Below are 21,409 nucleotides of genomic sequence, written 5' to 3' on the forward strand. Positions count from 1 at the left end.
GCGTTTAAGTGAAAATAATATGCAATATAAAAGGTGCAATTGTTAAGGCAGTGTTTTATGTTTGAAAATCAGCAATATTTTCGGTGGTTTTAATTTGCAGCATAAAATTTGCAAAATTGTAGCGGTTAAATTCTGCGCCAAAAAATGCATATGTTAGAAAGAGACAAGAGGTGTCGCAAAATGCAGGAAAAAGTGAAGTGAAGTTTTTAGCTGTATGCAAATGTGGTTTTTGTTTGTTTTTTTTAAGTGTTGAATGTGCAAAGTGCTTAATAATGACGCATATTGTTTAAAACGTACTGGGTGAGCTTCACTTTTTACTAATTATTATACAAAACTAATTTTCTAAGCACCGTTAAGCGACGCAAAGTGACCAGTGAAATCGATAATTTCAATAAAATACTGAAAATAATACCAGCTTATGCATTCGTATTTAGTATAAATGCAGCAAGGATTTCAACTCCTATAAATTGTTGGCCACATTTTGTTGTCGTTGCATTTGCTTGATTTTAATTGAAATTAAAAAGAGTATACTCAATTTGATTTACGGTATTGAACCTTTTAAAAATATCGTAACGTTTGGATGGAAATGCGAAATATTTCTCTTTGCGTTTTCAAGTGACATAAATTTTAGAGTTTGATATCTAAGCTTGTTTTATATGCTGATTCAATTCATTGTGCGGATATGAAATGCATCACATCATATGACAAAAACAATCGCAATCATTTGTCCGCTCCCCAGTTGATAGAGGGACGAAGAGGGAGAAGGGGAGGCGACGCAATCAACATTTTGTCATGCATTGTGTTAACATTCATTTGCTGCACCGTTGCAGCTCTCTCAGTTTGTGTCATTTGCATATTTATTCTTAACCCAAATCTAATAAAAACATTGCAGTAAAAGCGAATGCATAAATCAGGTCGAGAACAGGATATAGAGAGGGAGGGGGAGCAAAAGGGGACCAACAAATGCCAAAAGCCAAACGCAATGTAAAATCCCACAAGTGCATAAATTTTGAGCATTTACCTAGGGTTATGATGCTCCAGCAGCCTGCAAATTCTCACATACACATATAGACAAAAACAAACACACACACACAGAGAAATACAAGCTGACATTGCACACATACACAGAATTTTTAGCAGAGAGAACAAGCAAAGCAACTTTAATGTGCAACACATGCAACATGTGTGTGTTTGTGTGTTGCACCTGCTGAGATTTTTGGACATGCGGCGCATACCTCAACGCCAACTTATGGCCACATTTTGTGCCCCGTTTTTATGCAACTCTTGTGAATTCTTTGCCAAGATTTTTCTGCAGGGGGCCGCATAAAAACAACCATCCAAAAAAGTGCTGTTAAACTTTCGCTTGAGCAAATAAAAATTGTGCAACTGCAGCTGCAACAGCTATTTTTCCAGCACTCGCTTTCGGGGGCAGCGGGGTTAAGGGCATGAAGACATGAACTCTTCGCCATTAGCCGACTGTGTGCCGCATGTCAACTGGAGTGGCAATAAGTGGCATGCAACCAGGTGGCGCCACACACACACACATACAGACAGTATAAACTGCAACTTGGCCTAGAAACTTGGCTTATTGGCAGTTCCATTTACCAACCTACCTCACCTATCTTTCCCGCTCTCTTCACTTTTCATGCGAAAGCAAAAAGCACTTAAAAAATGGGTTTTCAACTTGGCTTAATCTTGCGAAAGTTGCTCATCGTTTATTTTTAATGACGAGAGATTCATCAGCCATCAAATTGCCAATCCAATAAACTGAGAAACTTATATCGCCTTCGAATGAAATGAATTCGCCATCTGTTGCTCAACTCTTTTATCTAATTTCCTGACAACTTGAAAGTCTAAAAACTTTGGCAATTTAATTCTAGTCCATTTTCTGAATTTTTTTTTTGCTACATTTCGAATTCTCTTCAATTAGTTACTTGCTTTAATCGTTATACGCATAATGCGATTATAAGTTTATTACTTGTTGGAAAATTCGACAATTAATAGACAGAATTGTTTTTTAATTTTTTTTTTAATGAAGCCTGATAATTTATATGCGACACCTTCGTTAATATTTATTTTTTAAATTAGTTGCATTATTGCGAGTACATTTAAAATGATTGTTTTCTTATGCTTTTATTTACTATTTTACAATCTTTGTTGATTGATAAAAGTATTACGAAATCTACTCATTCGATTTTTTTCACCCCCGAAAATATTGATTTTTTTATTGACTCATTTATTAACATTAATCTATCACAGCTACTGACAGTGTTTACCATATTTTTATACCCGCTACCCATAGGGTAGAAGGGTATTATAACTTTGTGCCGACAGGAAATGTGTGTAACAGGTAGAAGGAGGCATCTCCGACCCTATAAAGTATATATATTCTTGATCAACGTTGACAGCCAAGACGATCTAGCCATGTCCGTCTGTGTGTCTGTCCGTCTGTCCACTTAAAACACTGGATCTCAGACTCTATAAGAGATAGAGCTATAATTTTTTTCGACAGCATTTGTTATGTTTGCACGCAGATCAAGTTTGTTTCAAATTTTTGCCACGCCCACATCCGCCCCCGGAAATCGAATAACAAGCGTAATTTTAAAGCTAGAGTTACGAATTTCGGTATATACAGTAATAACTATAGTAGTTATTATTCCTACATGGCTGCGATCGGATAGAAACTGTCGAAGTTATTAAATAAGTACTTTTGTATGGGCAAAAACGCCTACTTACTAGGGGTCTTAGTTGCTTTGTCTGACAATCTGGTATATTGAGCCGTCTATGGTATATTTTATATATATCGATATACCAAACATACCATTTGGTATAATTTTTAGTATTTTCGCAGTATATTCGGTATATTTTGAGAAAAATATCGCAAAATATATTGCTTTTATTCAAAATGGGTAGCGGGTATCTCACAGTCGAGTACACTCGACTGTAGCTTTCTTACTTGTTTTCATGGTGTTTCTTTAATTTAATGTAGTTTTATTATTGAATTTAAATGGTGTTCTTATATTCATTTTCTTTGATTCCTGTTTACATATGCTGAAATACTTTATTGTTAACTGTTCACATATGCTGAAATTCTAAGTCATTAACCTATTATTTTGAATGTGGAATTGTTGTTGATTAATTTCTATTAATAATACATTAACACGCCATATGAAATGTTTTTTTCTGATGTTTGTTTAATTCGATCAAAATTCCAATAACAATTCAGTCACCTGCAATAACATTTATTTTTTATTGAGAGCGCAGTTAATTCAAAAGTTGTTGAGCCAAAACCAATTGTACAATTTCAGCAAATATTTCGTTTTCGTATTTCGCAGTTTCTACAATATTCAGCAGCAAAACCCGTCCATCCACTTGTACTCGCCATCTCAACACAATACACGACCAATTCACACGATTTTTCCCTTCACAATTTGAGTGTTTGTATGTGTGTTCGTTGGTGTATGTGTGTGTGTTTTCCCTTCTCCCTTCGACCCTTCCGGCAATTTACGCGCTAGTAACGATTGCATTGCAATTGCTTGACCCACATGTCATAAACAATAAAATATATTAAAATATATATACGCGGCATATGGGGAGAAAGGACCCATTTAAAACAGGACAACAAGCGAACACAATGGACACAATGCACCACAAGGGGGCGCTGCCTGAAAATTTAAACAAATTTTTGCACATTTCCTGCTGCCCATTGTGATTGCTGTTGTTGTTGTTGCTGCTCCTGTGTTGTTCATATCGTCGTTGCTGTATTTCATATTGCGTTGTGTGCTGCACTTGCAGCTTGACACAGTTCTCTACCACACCCATTTATTTGCAATGTCAACGAGAGTGGCAAGAAAAAAACAAGCCAGATGTCTGAAATCGAGTGTACTCAACGGTAATGCACCCGGTACAGTTCGTAGAGAATGAATACAGATAAGGAAAATACTTATGTTGCATACATTTATTTATATACATGAAGAAAATCTTAATAACATTCAACGATAAAATGCAGACTTTTCATTTGTTAGGATGACTTCCACTTTCTGGCAGGAGACATTCCACATTGTCTTTTGGTATTTATACATAACATTGGTATTTTTTTTGGTATAATTCTTTTGATTTTAATATTTGAAATTTCTATTAATATTATTAGTATATTTAATCTTCTTTGGTATAATTCTTTTGGTATTTATATATAAATGTTGATGTTATTTTCATTAGTATATTTTATTTTATTATATATCATTCTTTTGGTATTTATACATATCATTATTATTTTTTTGGTATAATTCTTTTGGTATTTTTTTTTTATTAATGTTATTAGTATATTTAATCTTCTTTGGTATAATTGTTTTGGTTTTTATATATGACATTTATACATAACATTTTATTTTATTGCCTTTAGTATATTTTTTGTTCTTTGGTATAATTATTTTGATATTTATATATAACGTTTGATGTTATTGTCATCAGTTGATTTTATATTATTATGTGCCATTCTTTTGGTACATACATAACATTTCAATTATAACCATTATTATATTTAATCTATAACATTTTAATTGTTGTCATTAGAATATTTATTCTTCCTTGGTATAATTTAATATTATATTTCTATTTGTATATTTAATTGGTTTTCATTCATTTGAAATGGGACTTGCTTTAATTTTTTTTTATTTTAAGAAAGTTGTAATTTTTAATTTTTGAAATAGTGATTGAATAAAATACTTATTTACTTTACTTTTTGTATTATTATTTTTTTTTTACTTTCGTCACTTTATTTAGTTTTAAAATTGCCTAAATGAATGGGTTTTGTTTATATTTTTGTTATATTTATAAATTTTTATTTATTTCAAATTTCTTTTATTTTCTTTATGTATTATTTTATTTTCGTCACTTTATTAAGAGCTTAAAGTTTTTACATTAATTGGTTTTTTTATACTTTGTTTGTTTTTATAATTTAAATTATATGTTCACTATTTTAATTATTTGTTTTTGTTTGTATTATTATACAACTTGATACCATAAATTATACCTTTAGCTGCCTTTGGGGACCAGGTATATAAAACATGCACTCGAATGCGACCAAAATCTCTTTTGCTCGCTCTCTTTGCATCTCAATTTGTTAGAGATACTTCTCTGAAGGCATAAAGGCGGAGTCTTCTTCTCGGTTAATGTATGCAATTGCATAACTTTATTATGCCCTTGATACCCATGTGCAGGGTATTAAAAATGCCCATGTTGCAGGCTGTAGGCTGCTGCTCGTTCGTGCCACTGCTAATGGCCACTACATGCTGCAGCCTATGAAATTTACATGTAATTTTGACTGGCAAGCCGAAGATGTGGAAACAAAACAGCAAAAGATGAATAGAGGCGTTTCAGTTGTTCGTGTATTCATTAGGCAGGCGAAACCGAATTCAACATTTTCTTGTAGCAGCGATGACCTTGTTGTTGTTGTAGACCTTGAACCGAACAAGTTAGAGCGAGAGAGAGAGAGCTAGAGAGTCTGTGGCTAATTCAACAGCGTCCATGACAACGCCTCTTCGCTGTCATTGCAATTTTCGGTGACAATTTCTGTGGCTAATTAGCAATGGGCAATGGGCCAATGTCAGAGCTCTGGGAATGACAATGGGCATATTAAATGGCAGTTGAAATGCTTAAACGGAAATGGCAAATGACAATTGGGATTGAGACGATTTTAAATTAATTTCAGAGTGATCTAATTAAAGCGAAAGTTTTTTGCTGGGATGTGCTGCATTTTATTGGGATTTAATTTCCGTTGTTGCAGCCTTCAAGGTAACACACACACACACACACATACACACATCCAGATACACTCTTCAATGCTTGTGCAACCGCAAGGCGTGTGTGAAAATTGAAATGTCACCCATACAACCGTCTCCACACATCTCACACTCTCTGCCTCTCTGCCGCTGTACTTCTCGCTCAATCTCATGCATGCCATGTCGTGGTTCGCTTTTGCTGCTTGTCTGCCGTTGACAGTCATTGACAGCCAGCAGCAGCAGCAGCGACGAGAACGAGAGCGAGGACGATTTTAAGAGGTCGCTGTAAGGGGTGTAAAAGAGGGGTGCAAGGGAGTTTTTGGGGGGTTTTTTTTTGGTGTGGATGCCACATTGCAGGCAGGCAATGTTGCATGCCGAGCTGCACTTAATGCTGACTCAACGCTATATAAGTTCTTATTTGCCAGGCGACTTGGCATCTCTTGACTTTGCCCTGTTTCGATACTTTCGCTTCGCAGCGCAACTCGTGCAACTTAATTTGCACCCTACATCGGTCATAGCAGGCAGGGATAAGGCTTTGAAATCACGTTTTGCATAGTTGGATTTGAGTTATAAAAAGTGTTGCCTACGTTTCGGCAGCAGCAATATTTTAAAATTTAGAATGTAATTAGAACGCAATACAATTTGCAATATTTACATTTTATTTACTACTTTCAAATTATAATATTCAGATATTATATTTTTCTAATTTTATTTTATTTGCATATAATTGACTTTATTTTCTATCACTTTGTAGCGTTTTTCGACTGGACTGCTCAGTTGAAGTTGAGTTATAAAAAGTGTTGCCTACTTTTCGGCAGCAGCAATATTTTAAAATTTAGAATGTAATTAGACCGCAATTAAATTTGGAATATTTACATTTTATATGTAATATTCAGTTCACTTTTTATGTACGTTTTTCTATTTTTATTTTATTTACACATTATTGACTTTATTTTCTTTCATTTTGTAGCGTTTTTCGACTGGACTGCTCAGTTCGATTTGAGTTATAAAAAGTGTTGCCTACTTTTCGGCAACAGCAATATTTTAAAATTTAGAATGTAATTAGACCCCAATTAAATTTGCAATATTTACATTCTTTTTGCTACTCTCAATATATAATATTCAGTTCACATTTTATGTATATTTTTCTATTTTTATTTTATTTACACTTAATTGACTTTATTTTCTAATATTTTGTAGCGCGTTGAAACTTCGTTTCGATCTCACTTACGACAATAGTTTTTTATACATTCTTTTTATAGCCAACTACAAGCTGTCGCCTGACTTTTTACCCCACTGACAGTGGCCAACAATTTCCCCTCCGTTTTGCCCGCAACATCTTTAGCTGCTTTTTAGCACAAATCCTTTTTTGTAGTTTAAAACGTTTTCGACAGGATTTAGTTGCATGACTTTTTGCTTTTAACATTTTTGCTATTGCGCTCTTGCAAACATTTCTAGTGTGTTGGTCAGTTCCCTTCTTCGTCCCTAACCCCTTGCAACTGGACTGGACTCTGACTGGCCTGAAGCTGTGCTGATCCTGTTTCTGTACCCGACACGTAGCTGCATGGCCAAACGTGCGCGGCATTTCCAAATACAAATACATGGCCGCATTTTGTAGTTGCCACCCACTTACTTAACTATACACCCTTTGGGCCATAAGCTCCCGCCCCCCGCTGCCCGCTCTCCCCCCACCCGTTCTTAACCCCATCAGCTTGGCTGGATTTTCTGTTGTTCCGTTGCAGTCTCAATAAATTGTGTTGTCGGTTTTATTTGTTGACCACTTTTGCGATCGAATCTTAAATTCGATATATAATTCGCTCTTACGACTTGTGTTTTTGGTCATTTTGCCATTTTGTGTTGGCAATCTCGTGCATTTGGCCAATGTGTGTGTGTGTGTGTGTTGGAAGAAAATCAGTTATTATGGGGTGCCTTAATTGTTGCACTGTGTTGACACTGTTGAGCCAGAGCCAAGTAAACCATTTAAAGCCCAATTGTCGTGACTAGGGGAAATCGTTGTGTGTTGTTGCAGATACGAACTGGCAACTAGCGACTGCCGACATTTGCCTCTCTCACATTGTTTGCGGTACAACTTTTTGCCCAGCTTTGTTAATTCGGTCAATATTTGCGGACGCACGAAATAAAAATGAAAACTCAGCGCAAAACTTTTCGCAGCGCTGTCGCAGCGACGCCAGCTAAAGCAAAATAATGAAAAAATCTATTTAACCCCTTAATGGTTGTTGGCCCAAACTTATTCCCTTCTTTTTTTCCCTCTTTCTCTCTCTTTCTCTTGGCTCTATATTGCATGCCATACGATGTGGTCTGTAGTTTGTTTTGCTTTTTGGATTGTGCAGAGAGCAGGAAGCAGGAAACTTTAGAGCTGTGTTTGCAAAGGCTGCCCACTTTAGCAATATATATATACGATATAAATACATATATATACCGTATATATATACCCTATATACGCTGTGCACACACGAGCAACAGTTGTGACAGCTGTCAAATGGCTGCATGTGTTCACTTTTGTTGTGGTTCGTCTTTAATTTGCTCATAGCTGATATGAACATAGAAAAAGTGTGTTGTGAAAGTTGAAAACAGCCAACACGTTATCTAATATATAATTATATGCCACAAACAACTATGTTAATTGCTGCAAAATTCCATTAAAAAACTATTTCTATTAAATGAGTGCTTATGAAAAAAGCCAAAGTTGAAAACATTTAATAACTCTTGAAACGTTGACTTTGCAATTTTTTATATACATTTTTTTACCCGCTACCCAAAGGGCAGAAGAGTATTATAAATTTAGATCTGATCAAATAAATAATACAGAAAATGTTTGGAAAAACCGACTTCTGCAATAGGTGCTTACATAGCTTATTTCGCTGACAATCTAGTATGTTTAGTACTCTTTGGTATATTTTGAATGTAGTACTATATAAATATACCAAATACATACTTTGGTATATTTTAGTATTTTTGCCATACACTCAAAATAACGTTCGATGTATTCTAGTATTTTTATATAGCGTTTGGCATAATGTAGCATTTTCCGAATACTAAAATATACCGATGATTATAAAAAAATTCCGTATTAATGTGGTTTATTTTAAGTATAATACCGCCCTGCTTTATTCCTATTTAAAATAAATCAATTTACCAAATATGAACTTCGGTATATTTTAGTATTTTTGTGGTATATTAATTAGGTATATTTTAAAAATAGTACCGCCTGTTTTGCTCTTAAATTAAAAATAAGTAGCGAGTATCTCACAGTCGATCACACTCGACTGTAGCTTTCTTACTTGTTAGTTTTACTTTGAATCGTAAAATGCAAATCAGAATTTTTTTGTGTGATCTATTTTCAGCTATTTAATTAAATTTCCACAAAATATTACAAATATTTTGTTATTTATTATTTACTTTTTTTTGTGTATAAATACTATTAAATTGAGAGGCTGTTTAAAGTGTTTCACTCTTAGTTCTAATTACAAGTCCGGCTATTTGCACAACTTACCTGTTAAGTATTCAGTTTGGGAGCCACGCTCACGCTCCAGTTCTTCAGCTCAACTCAGTTCACAGATCAAGTTGGTTCAGTTCAGTCCTGGCAAAAACTGAAAGCAGAGAGCAAAAGTTTTTTTTTTTTTTTTTTTTTTGGTTGCTGTTGTACGTGTTGTTGTTTTATTTTTTTTCGGCGTTAGTTAAATTTGTTTGCAAATTATTTGCTTTGCTGTTTGTTGCTTTTGTTGTTTAGCTGTTGCGTGCAAAGAGCCTTAAGTTAATTAGCCTGAGTTAAGCTTCAGAGTTTGCAGAACGTTCAGGAATTTCATAGTTGAACTTTAGTTTCAACTTTGGGCTAAATACAACACAAAAATCAAGAAGTTTAGTTTTGCAACAATGTGGAATAAGAAGAACGCATGAATCAATTGCTAAATTCGAATTTTGACTAATAATAAGAAATACACTTAAATTTAAAAACTCTTGTTTAAGACCTTCCGATACTTTTTGTGTCTTGAACGTGGCAACCGCAACAGCTCGCAGCTGACCATAAATAATCAAATCTTATACACAATCTGCAAACAGATTTTGCGTTTCTAATAAATTTCACTTTGCGAGTAACCACGAAAAAAAAAGGCAACCAGCAACCAGCAACGAAAAAAAAAAATGAATAAATATGCAACAAAAAAGAAGATTGGCAATGAGGGCTAAAAAGGCAAAAGCTTTTTGCCCAGACAAGAAAATATTAAAATTTATATTTATATCATGGCAGCACACACAAACACAATATACAATATATATATAGTACATATATATCTATGTAAATCGGTGTAAAGAGGGTTCTTGTTATGTTGGCTTATTGGAAATTGCGTTAGGACAAAACTATACAGAGGAAAAAAAAAACTAAGAAGAATGAAGGAAAAGCAAACAGCGAAATAGAAGCGACAACAAATTATGGTTCACCGATTTTATAAGCGATTTTTATACCCTATGCGAGAAAAACTGATGGAGCATGGAATACTGTCAAGTTGTCAAAACTATTTTATTTGCGTTATTCAAGCAAAAAATTGCTGCTTTTTGGGTATCTTAAAGTCAATCAAATGCAGCACAGAACTAGAATTTTTTTTTGTGTTTGCTACTTTGTGGTTCTTGTGGCTTTTAGCTCTCGTTCTTCTGCATTCTTTGTGTGTTGTCTGTCGCCAAGGACGAGCCTCTTATTTATGCGGTGTGAAAATGCGGTTCGGAGTCAATAACATAATAAAAACGTTGCCTTTGAAGGTCGCACGCATCAGCGAAACAGCTGCTGAGAGATGGCAACAAAAAAAAACAACAGAGAAATGCGTAGAGATTGTTGTCTATGCCAAACTTGAAGGTTTGATTGTGAAATGCTAGCCTGAAGGCTCGGTAGTCTGTACTTCTGTCTCTTGTCTATCTGTTGGGGCAGAACAATGCGAAAACAAAACTTTCATTGCATAACAATAGGCGCAATGGCGTGCCACAAGCAGCATTTAAATATAAATACCTGCAGCTCGAGCAGAAAAACCACCAGAAAGCTGCCGCTGGCCAAAAAGTGAAAAGTTTTCTGCGTTTTACAGGCAATTTTCCCATCTCCCATCATCTATCTCCCTTCTCGCTCTCTCTATCTCTTTCTTTCACAGGCATTCCGTTGTACCTAGCTCATTCTCTATTCATTTATCTCCGTCCTGCTCACTGCCACTGCTGTTGAGTGTGGCTCGTGGTCGTTGGCACGTGAAAGAAAAAGTGCAGGTGGCTTTTGCTGGATTCGCGTGGCCAACAGAATAAATTAACTTCAACTTTTTGCTGGCCACAACAAACACAAGCAACAGCAGCAACAACAAATTTCCAGGGGAAAAAATCTAAAAATGTAACAATAACAAATGAGAAACAGAAATGGGCACAAAAATTGAAAAAAAAAAAAAAAAAACGAAAACAGAAGAGAAGCGTAAAAAAGTTTTATTTATTATTTTGGTTACAAGCAGAGCGTGAAAAATTTGTTAAGCTTTAAAATGTTGTTGTTGTGTTATCCTCCCGGCGATTTCTCTGCAGCTTTCCCTCTCTCTTTCTCATTGTTTCACTTTTTTTTTTGGTTTTCTGTTTGTCGGTGTTAAGGTGGCAAATAATTGCGAACAAATACAAACAAGCTGCAGCAACAGTGTGAGCAGATGCTGAGAAATTAGGTTGAGAGTTGGCTAAAGCTGATAATGCGAAAAACCTGAGAAAAATGTGGGTCAAGAGTGGACAATGGCGAAAGGTTTGTAATAAGAATATTGTACACATAGATTTATGGTGCTTATTAAACTTTTCTGAATGCTAAAAACGACAGTAGGCAAAAATATATTTCACGAAAATGCGAATTCCAATTTAATTTAAAGCCTCGTTTGCTGTCTTGCAATGCAGTTTGTCCAATAAATCTATTTGCAAATACTTTCACGCCATTTAACAATTCTGTCTTTACTGAATTTACTTTACGACTTACGACTATGCGTAACTACTTCATTCTGTGTGTCCTTTTCATTTGGCCTCAGATACATCTTTAGAGCTCAGCTCTTTCTATTTCCAGAGTTATGTGCTCATCAATTACTATCTATTTTTGGGTTCCCTACTTCCACGACTCCCTCCAACTGGTTTTGGCTTTTACAATCTACTTACATATATAACCACTTGGCTTTCATTAGAGTTTCACTTGCCACCTTCTACCTGCCACCGTATTGCGCACAGCAATTGCTGTGCCACAAAATAATTGCCTACTTTTCCGAGGGCGCTGAAAACTTCATTTGAATGCAAGGATTTCCCCGTGGGAGCGCACAAATTTTGTTGCCCCTCAGTCTCTCTTTCTTTTTTTTGTGTGTAAAATTATACAAATTAATTTGGGAGCGACAATTGTGGAGTTTTTGCCAAAAGGGGCGCCATCACGTTTCCGTTTCCGGATTCCCTTTGCCCTTTGCCTTTGCCTTTGCCTGGGCACCTCCATCACATCTAATGCTGGGCTGTGCCCATTTCGCGGGCATCGCATTAATTATGCTCAAGTGTCCGCTGGGAATGTGGCCAACACTTGTTATGTAATGACTTTTGTTGGGCTGGGAACAGAGCGGGCCGGAGGAGGCGGAGGCGTGGCATTCTGTCATCAGCGTCGCGTTGAGTTGGACAAGTTTTTGATTTGATTCTGCCAACTGTTGGCGGCCAACTGGGAATTTGTGTGCAGCAGTTTAAAGCGACACGGCAAAAAAAAAGAGCGAGAGAGAGCGACAACGACAACGAGAGCGAGAGCGACAGAAAACAGAACTGAGTGCAGAGGTGAAAGCCTTTTGCTAAATAAAACTAAGCGTTGGCAACGCTCGGTACAAATTTATCGGCCCGCCAGCTGCAAGGCAATATATCACAGATTTATGTCAGCATCATGAAAATAGCGCACACACAGATACAAAACTATACCCAACAAACACACACACACACACTATGCCACTTTTTTTTCCATATATGAACACGCACACAGTTTGCAGGCCAAAAGACTGTGGCACAAACTATAAAAACATAGTGAAAGTAAATAAAGCAACGAGTAGCAAAAGAAATACACAAAAACAAGACTACAGCGAAAATAGCGAAATCGAGCCAAAAGCGGAAAACGAAAATCTTAAAGCTTTCAGAATCAGAGAAAACGCTAAAAACAATACAAATAGAAATTCGTGAGCATTTGCTAAGGATATTCTATGTCCTAGATTGTATGTTATGTGTGTATTTTTGGTTGCGTGTGTTGGCTGAGCTTTTGGCAAATGGTAAACAAATTGTATTTCTTATCAGACATTGTACATTGGCGTTACCGAAATAAACAAACATCAAATAAAGTCAACACACTGCATTTTCTTGTAATATTTTCAAGTATTTGAACAGTAGATTAGTTGAAAGAAAAACTATCAAGAACTGACTGAGAAGTCAGTGAAAAGTTTAAAGTAAAATATATACATGAGAATATAGATTTTCACTGTTTGCATTATAATTCTCTTTAAAGTTCAAAGTTCATTATAAACAAAATAATATAGATTTTTATTTTAAATTGCTTTTGGCACTTATTTAATATTGTACACACACAGTTAAAGTATTTCAATAGAAGATTAATTGAAAGAAAATTTATGAAAAATTAACTGAGAAGTCAGCACAAATTAAAGTCAAATCTATTCAATATAGATTTTATCAATAAAATATTGATATAAATTTAATTTTGTATGCATTGAATGTTTACGGTTTTCATTATAAAGTATTATTGAAATAAGTTCAATAAAATAAAATCAACATAGAGACTTTCTTAGTATCATTTTGAAAAAATAGATTATATTAATACCAAGTGAAACAATAAAGAAAAATTTAAAATAAAATAAGAATAGAAATCTATAGTTTTCATTTAAAACTATAAAAATAAATTTAATATTAATTTAATATTAATTGAGTAGTTTCTGTTTTTATTATAAAATATTATTGAAATAAATTGATGAAAATAATGTAAACTCCAGGTATTATTTTTACAAATTTGAACAGACGATTAGGTGAAAGAAAATCTATAAAAAAAATAATGAACACGAAAAATATAAAACTATAGGTGTTTAATATAGACTATTACTTAAATAAATTTCATGTGGAATTAATTGAATAGTTTCTGTTTTAATTATAAAATAGGATTGAAATAAATTGAATTAATTAAATTAATAATGTACACTGCGACATTACAAATTCTATTTAAAAAAAGTCAAAGAAGATTTGGCTGATAAGTAACATCAACATGAAAGTTTATTTTTATTATATAGTATTATGTGTTCTGGTATTTGAAGTATTAAAACAGAAGGTTAAATGACGGAAAATCAATAAATTTAAAACAGAAAGAAATAAAAATTCATTATAAAGTAGTTTCAAAATAAATTGAATATTATCTGTTGAATATTTAATTTTGGTTTTATTTATTGTCGGCTTTCTTTATATAGTATTATCTAAACAAATATAATATGTTTTGCATAAATTCCAAATCGTATTTAACGCTAGATTGCAATGTCTTTCTGCATGTTATCTAATTAACTGTGCAGCAACTGCTGTCAATCATTCTTCAATCATCCCTGCACTTGATTCAAACTCAGGTTCTTTTGGTTCCGTGGGGCATTAATTTGTGCAAATGACAAAAGCATGTTGCAAATGGAAAAGCTGTCTATCAAAATGTATGCAAGTGAGTGAGTTGAGAGTCATTTTGTGCAAATGTTTGGTTTTTCTGTCCTCTTGCTTGGTCATTCACCTGACACCTTGGTTAATAATGATCCTGCATAATTGCCGAGTAAAGTAAGTAAAGAGAGTGAGGCGATACTGAAACTGTTTGCAATTTTAACGCCTGCACTTGACACTTGAAGCACAACAATAAATTTAAAGACAGTCTGTAGTGAAAGCAGTCACACACACACACACACACATAGAGAGAGAGTGAGTGAGTTTTTGGGTGGTGAACGAATGAAAACTATGCGCTAGTGATTTATGTGCTCAAAGTTATAGAGAAGTGCACAAAACCCTGAAACCCCAAAAGATGGCTATGCAAAACTTCAAAAACAACTGTCGAGGCGCAGTTACAGCAATCGTCGTAGAGGGTTAAGGGATCTGCGAGGGGAAACTTGACGGAGGGTCGCGCAGGTCGAGTCGAGCATTGGCAAAGCCGCAGCAACATTGCGGGCAATAAAAAATTGTCGCAGGCCAGGAGACAAGGATAAAGCGATGCCATAGAGGGCGCCGCACATATACTATATATACTATATATAGTCGTATTCGTATTCGTTTGCGTATGTAGAAAGCCACATGTGCTGTAAACCAATTGAAAGTGCCGTAAATTGGGTCAGACAGCCACAGCGAGCTGAGGTCTGAAATCAAAGACAACTGCAGCGAAAAGAAACAAACTGAGAAAGTTCAAACTAAGGCTGCTGCTGATGAATGCCTAGATATCCTAAATGGGAGTTCTCAATACACCGAATGATATTGCTACAGACATGAGAGACTGTGTGGTTAGTTGCGACCCACGCCGCTTTTGTGGCACAATAAATATCTGAAGCGTGGCAGGCATCGAGTGGTTGCCTACAAATTGTGTTAGCGCCGTGGCAAGGTGAATGGAATGAACAAGTGTTGCAAGCATCGAGCTGCATGCCATCTATTTATCAATTTGCAATTGCACAAAACTTACACTCGCGCAGACAAAAGAGAAATCTCATGAAATTACATTTTATTGATAGCAAAACGAAAGTAAAGCCAGACAGAAAAAAAACAACGAGAGACGACGCTCGGATAAAAGCCTCACTAAATTACTAAGCGCACACGTGTGAGGCTGCTGAGTTGCCTGCACAAGCTTTTACTTTTATTTCTTATCTTTTTCTTGTTTTTTTGCCAGCGCTAAACTTTACGTTGAGGCTGCAAAGTTTTTAGCTGAAATTACTTTCAATTCTAAACTTGGGCAAAGTCGTTGAAAACTTGGCTACTGCAGTTGCTGCTGCTGCAACGTTGCTCCGTTTGCCGAAAATAAATGTGCTGTGAAAGTCAATCAAGTGTTGCAATTTGGCGAATACTGCAGCATCGACTTCACTTTTTTGGGAGTTATCCATTGAGGTCGTAAGTGGCAGCATCTGCATGCGGTATGCGGCATAAGAAACGAAGCGGCAACATTGCAATTGACAGGTAACAAGCGCGCAAGCGGCAAGCAGCATCTGACCGAATTAATCGCCAAGAGAATTGAGATTTTTGAGAAAGACTTTTCTGGCATCTTTGTGCATGGCTAATTGAAGCATGCGATGGCTGCTAACAAAGCATATTTTTGCATATTTCAATTAAACTTAAATTGACAAAGACAATGATAAAATTTCGCAGAATTAATATCAAGTAAGAAAGCTACACTCGAGTGTGCTTGATTGTGAAATACCCACTACCCTTTTTGAATAAGAAGAAAACAGTTTGGTATTGTTCTTAAAATATACCAAATTGATATACCGAAGGCTGTATTTGGTATAAGAAAGCTACAGTCGAGTGGGCTTGAGTGTGAGATTCCTTCTACGCATTTTGAATAAAAGCCGAACAGTTTGGTATTACTCTTAAAATATACCAAATTAATATACCGAAGGCTATATTTGGTATAAGAAAGCTACACTTAAATGTGAGACTCCCGCTACCCTTTTTGAATAAAAGCTAAATAGGGCGGTATTATTCTTAAAATATACCAAATTAATATACCGAAGGCTGTATTTGGTATAAGAAAGCTACAGTCGAGTAGGCTTGAGTGTGAGATTCCTTCTACACATTTTGAATAAAAGCCGAACAGTTTGGTATTATTCTTAAAATATACGAAATTATTATACCGAAGGTTACATTTGCTATATATTTATATTAATACATTCTAAATATACCAAAGAATACAAAATATACCAGTTTGTCTGCCAAAACAAGTAATACCCCATTGCAGTAGGCGTTTTTAGCCATACAAAAGTATTTTACTTCTACAATTTGTATCTGATCGCATTAAAATATACATTAATATAAGATCCATTATTGTTTTTGTTCATCTGAAAAGTTTTCTTTCAATGTGAAAGTGCTAAAGAAACGCAAACACTTTGGTAAGCTTTTTCTTTTATGTGAGCTATGCATCGCTATCTCTGGGCATGCCGATACAATTCGTTTCCTAAACCGCTTTGCTTGGATTTTGGGGTATTTCTTTGTGTCTGTGTGTGAGTGTGTGTGTGTTGCTTCTGCCCACATTCGGCATTCAATTATAAATCAAGCATAAACCATAATTGAAAGATCAAACGCACAAAACTGGAACATGTATTTGAGCCATGCTCATCTGTGTGAGTGTGTGCGAGTGTGCATGTGTGTGTGGGTATATCTGCTGCGCATTTGTCGCAGCTTTCAGTCTGTGGATGATAAAAATACATATACACACACACATACACTGCGAGAGAGGAGGACAAACGAAGGCGTAAGCGAAAAATGTTGTGTGCGTTAATAAATTACAACAATAATGACGCCAAACATGATAACAACATGCCTGATAGATGGAGTGATGGTGGAGGCGGGGGGGAGAGGAAGCGAGCATAATGCGACTGTGATTCTTGCTACAGAGAATGGAAATACAAAGTGGGTGGATGGGGCTCAGCGATTGTTATTGATCATCGCAATATTTTGGGCATTAAGCAGGCGCAAGTCAAGCCAAACATATGCAGCCAGCAGCAGCAGCCTGACGAGGGGTGGAAGAGGGGAAGAGGGGGTTGTGTTATGGCCAGTACTCTGTATCTGTATGTGTGGGGCTTTTATCCATTTGACTTGTTTGCGCAGACAAGGCAAAAAGGATAACATTGTCCTGTGGCTACATGCCAAGCATTGAGGCAGCCATTCAAAGTGCTGAAAGTCTAAGCCATTAAAGCATATTAGTTTTTGCCTCGTTGCTGTGTGTCTCCACTCACAATGCGTGTGTGTTTGTGTCCTGTCTGTTTGCGTGTGTGTATTTTTATTTATTTCGGTACGTTTTTGTTTACGCTCGAATGAACAATAAAAGTTTTAAAGGATTGACGTGCTTTTTGTTGCTATCGTTCTTGTTCTTGTCGTTTCTGCTCAGTTGTCCACCATTTTGTATTGAGTATTTTGTATTTTGCATTGACGCGATTGTTGGGGATTTTATTTTACGATGCCAATAAGCATGCAACAGTTTTTGCCAAAAGCTGCGGTGACATTGCGTATACGCAATATTGTGCTTATTTATTTGTGCAAATTGAAAACTGTGTATTTCCATTGAAGTAAGTCAATTCTGTATTCTGTATCGGAATATATATGTACTATATAAAAAAGTGCTACAAGCTTCACAAGCAAAGCAATTATATGACCATGTATGTTCAGTAATTAGACAGGAATAACTTTATTGACTCAGTGCTTGAATTTCATCGTTAAATGCCAAGAACGAACATAAAACGTAGCCAAAACTATCACCTAATTTAATTTGTGTTATCTTTATTTACTTCAAGTCGTTAAACTTGTAATTATAATTATGTGCGAGTGATTTGCAGCCTGCAACTCATAGTTATCTGTGCAATTAATTCACATTACGCATACGCAGCATTAGCCATTAGGTAATTAGCCAAAGCCAACACAATATTATTCTGTACATTTCGTAGTCAATGAGTCTTAATTAACTAATTTATATTTATGTTTACGTTTTACTTTCCCACAGATTTTCGTAGATTATTCAAATAATTAATTATTTGAAAGAGAATTCGAGTATTTAAATGCAAGATTTAAACTAAAATTATGCACTTTAAATTCACCGGAATTTTCCTTCACACTTCGCCTCTCTCTTCCCACAAGGAAGGGAGTTGTTCCATTGAAGCTTTTCAACTCGGGTCGATCCCCTTTTTTAACTCCCGTCGTCTATCCCACGGCGCTAGTTATGCAAACAACTCGACAATGGTAAACACAAAAAAAACAGCATTCAATGCAATTTATTTTCGTAATAAAAATGCATTTTTATTACAAAATCATAGCTACGAAAAGCCCGGAGCACGTATACACAGCATTCATTATGCACAGAGGCTTATATAATTGTATTCTATACAAAAAACGTACACATAGAACGGAACTAGCTTAATACCCTTCGTAAATATGTATTCAAATTTAAATGAACAGGTGAATGCAAAGGTTTTTTAGTTCACAAAACTAAAGCAAAATCTGTGAAAAATAAAACAAAATTTAATTCCAAGCACACATAAATTTGTAAATTGTTATACTGTCAAAATATTTAGAGTATCTGCTAGTCTTTTCGATATCGACAATTTATTTATTGTACATTTTGTGTGTTTCAATTTGGTCAGCTCAAAATATTTATTAAGCTATTTACCAACCAGAGGGAGATTTTGTTATTTTTTTCCCCCCGGTTTTTTTTTCTTTTTCATTTTTTATTTCGTGTTTGTTATTTTAATGTGAGCGTGTGCAGCTGCACCTGCACTTCACGCGGAGAATTTATGTGTTTAATATTGAGAGCGAGAGAGAGAGAGAGAGACACGCCAATAAATACGATAAATTGGCCCGCAGGTTACAAACAAATCCCAGCAGTGGCAGCAAACAAAATCGAAGCCCATTACAAAATGTTTCGTTTCGTTCTCAACGTTTTTTGGGCCATTTTATCAGCTGTAGGCGCACGCTTTTAATCCAATGACCCATAATAATTTGTGTAAATTTATTTGCCAGTGCTTAGTAAACGATGCCGCGCGACACACATGACACACACGCCACACGCCGCACATTTGTTCAACAACTCTATAGAAAATCAACATCACGCATACGCCACCGATCCAGTCGAATGGATGGACGTTTTGTGCTTGTGGTCACGAGCAGATAGCGTGTAAATAAAATAAATTGCAATAAATAATCTGGCCATGTGCCATAAATCTCAGTTAAATGGACATTTGCATCTTGAAATAGTCGACAGCAAAGCCAAAAAAACAAAAACACAAAAAAATAATAAGAAAAACTAGAGATTCGAATGACCAAAGCCCTGGAAATACGAACTCATCTGGTACTTGAAACAAAACAGCAAAATGATAAAATGCCTCGAGACACACACACGACGACAAGCGAAAATGAAATATACTGGCCAAGGTCGTTGCCAGACACTGAATCTGTCATGCCTACGAGAGAATTCGCATTTAAACGTGCATATATATGGACTATATAAAAGATATAAGAGCCGCATATATGTTTATGCTTAGTTTTTCACAAAAGTATCTTATTTCTGTTTATGCTTTGCTTGCGGAGTAGCCTTAAGTATATGATTTAACTGCGGTAAGCTCATTTGGTTTTTATTTTTGACATTGCCGATAAATTGTGGCCACTCTACGTTTCGCCAGGTGAAGATGTGTTGACACATAATTTTATCTTCAATCATTGCATTTGAAATTAAATAATTATTATTGAATGTACCCACTGACTTTGAGAAACGTTTTGAATAAAACAGTGCGGTATTTATTTTAACATCTATCAAATTAATATACCAGAAATATAGTGAAAATATACCAAGTGATATATTTGATATATTAATCACATTTAAAATATACCATAGACAACAATGAAAAGAATCACAGTGCGGTGTTTTAAAATATACCAAATTAATATACCGCAAAAAACTCAAATATACCAAGTGCTAGATTTGATATACTAATAGTATTCATCAAATTTAAAATATACTATACACAAAAAGAAAAAAGGAAAAATATACAAAATTAATATACCGTAATAATACTCAAATATACCAAGTGCTATATTTGATATATTAATAGTACTCCATTCAAAGTAGACAAAAAAGAAAAAAAACAGAGCGGTTTTTTAAAATATACCAAATTAATATACCGCATAAAAATTCAAATATACCAAGTGCTGTATTTAATATATATTATTAATAGTACTCCATTCAAAATATACCATAGACAAAAAAGAAAAAATATACCAAATTAATATACCGCACTAATACTCAAATATACCAAGGGCTACATTTGATATAGTAGTACATTCAAAATTTAATTTGTATATTTATTATAATATACCATTATTTTTATTTAATATAATATATTAATAATAATATACCATTATTATTATTTGGTATAATATACCAGATTGTTAGCCTAAGAAACTTAGACTTGTAGTAAGTAGACCTTCTTGCCCATCCAAAAGTATTTCATCTATATTTTCATTTTCTTTTGTTCGCGATAAAGACTATAGTTTTAATAGCACAAAGTTATAATACCCTTTATACTCTGGGTATCGGGTATAAAGAGCGAAAGCACAGATTTATAATAGCAACAAAGTTTTCTACTTTTTAGTTCATCTAAATCGTAGCTCAATCTTTTGCCACATAATTTCAAATGCTAATCTGTGTGTGCGCATCTAAACTAAAAATCAATTTGTAAAATGCAAACCTCATAAATGGTGAAAGTATTGCGCAAATAGCAGCAGAAAACTGCAACTAAGCTGAAATTTTAATCTGTTGCTTAGAGAGTAATCTATAACTTGGCTTTTTAAATGCATCTGAGCACGCAAAGCGGCTTCTGGTCTGAGTGCTTCTCTCTTCT

General features: G+C 35.0%; 1 protein-coding gene across 3 annotated transcripts in view; it reads right to left on the reverse strand.

The window, feature by feature from the left end:
* The window catches only part of LOC132788337 (uncharacterized), a 158,132-nt gene that overhangs the window by 112,678 nt on the left and 24,045 nt on the right, over positions 1–21,409 (reverse strand). For all 3 annotated transcript variants that reach the window (XR_009632626.1, XM_060795845.1, XM_060795716.1), the window contains one exon: positions 9,295–9,391. The gene's annotated coding sequence lies outside the window, so the exon portion shown is untranslated. The remainder of the gene's footprint in view (positions 1–9,294; positions 9,392–21,409) is intronic.

This window comes from Drosophila nasuta, chromosome 2L (genome assembly GCF_023558535.2).
Source record: "Drosophila nasuta strain 15112-1781.00 chromosome 2L, ASM2355853v1, whole genome shotgun sequence".
In the NCBI taxonomy this organism is placed as follows: domain Eukaryota; kingdom Metazoa; phylum Arthropoda; class Insecta; order Diptera; family Drosophilidae; genus Drosophila; species Drosophila nasuta.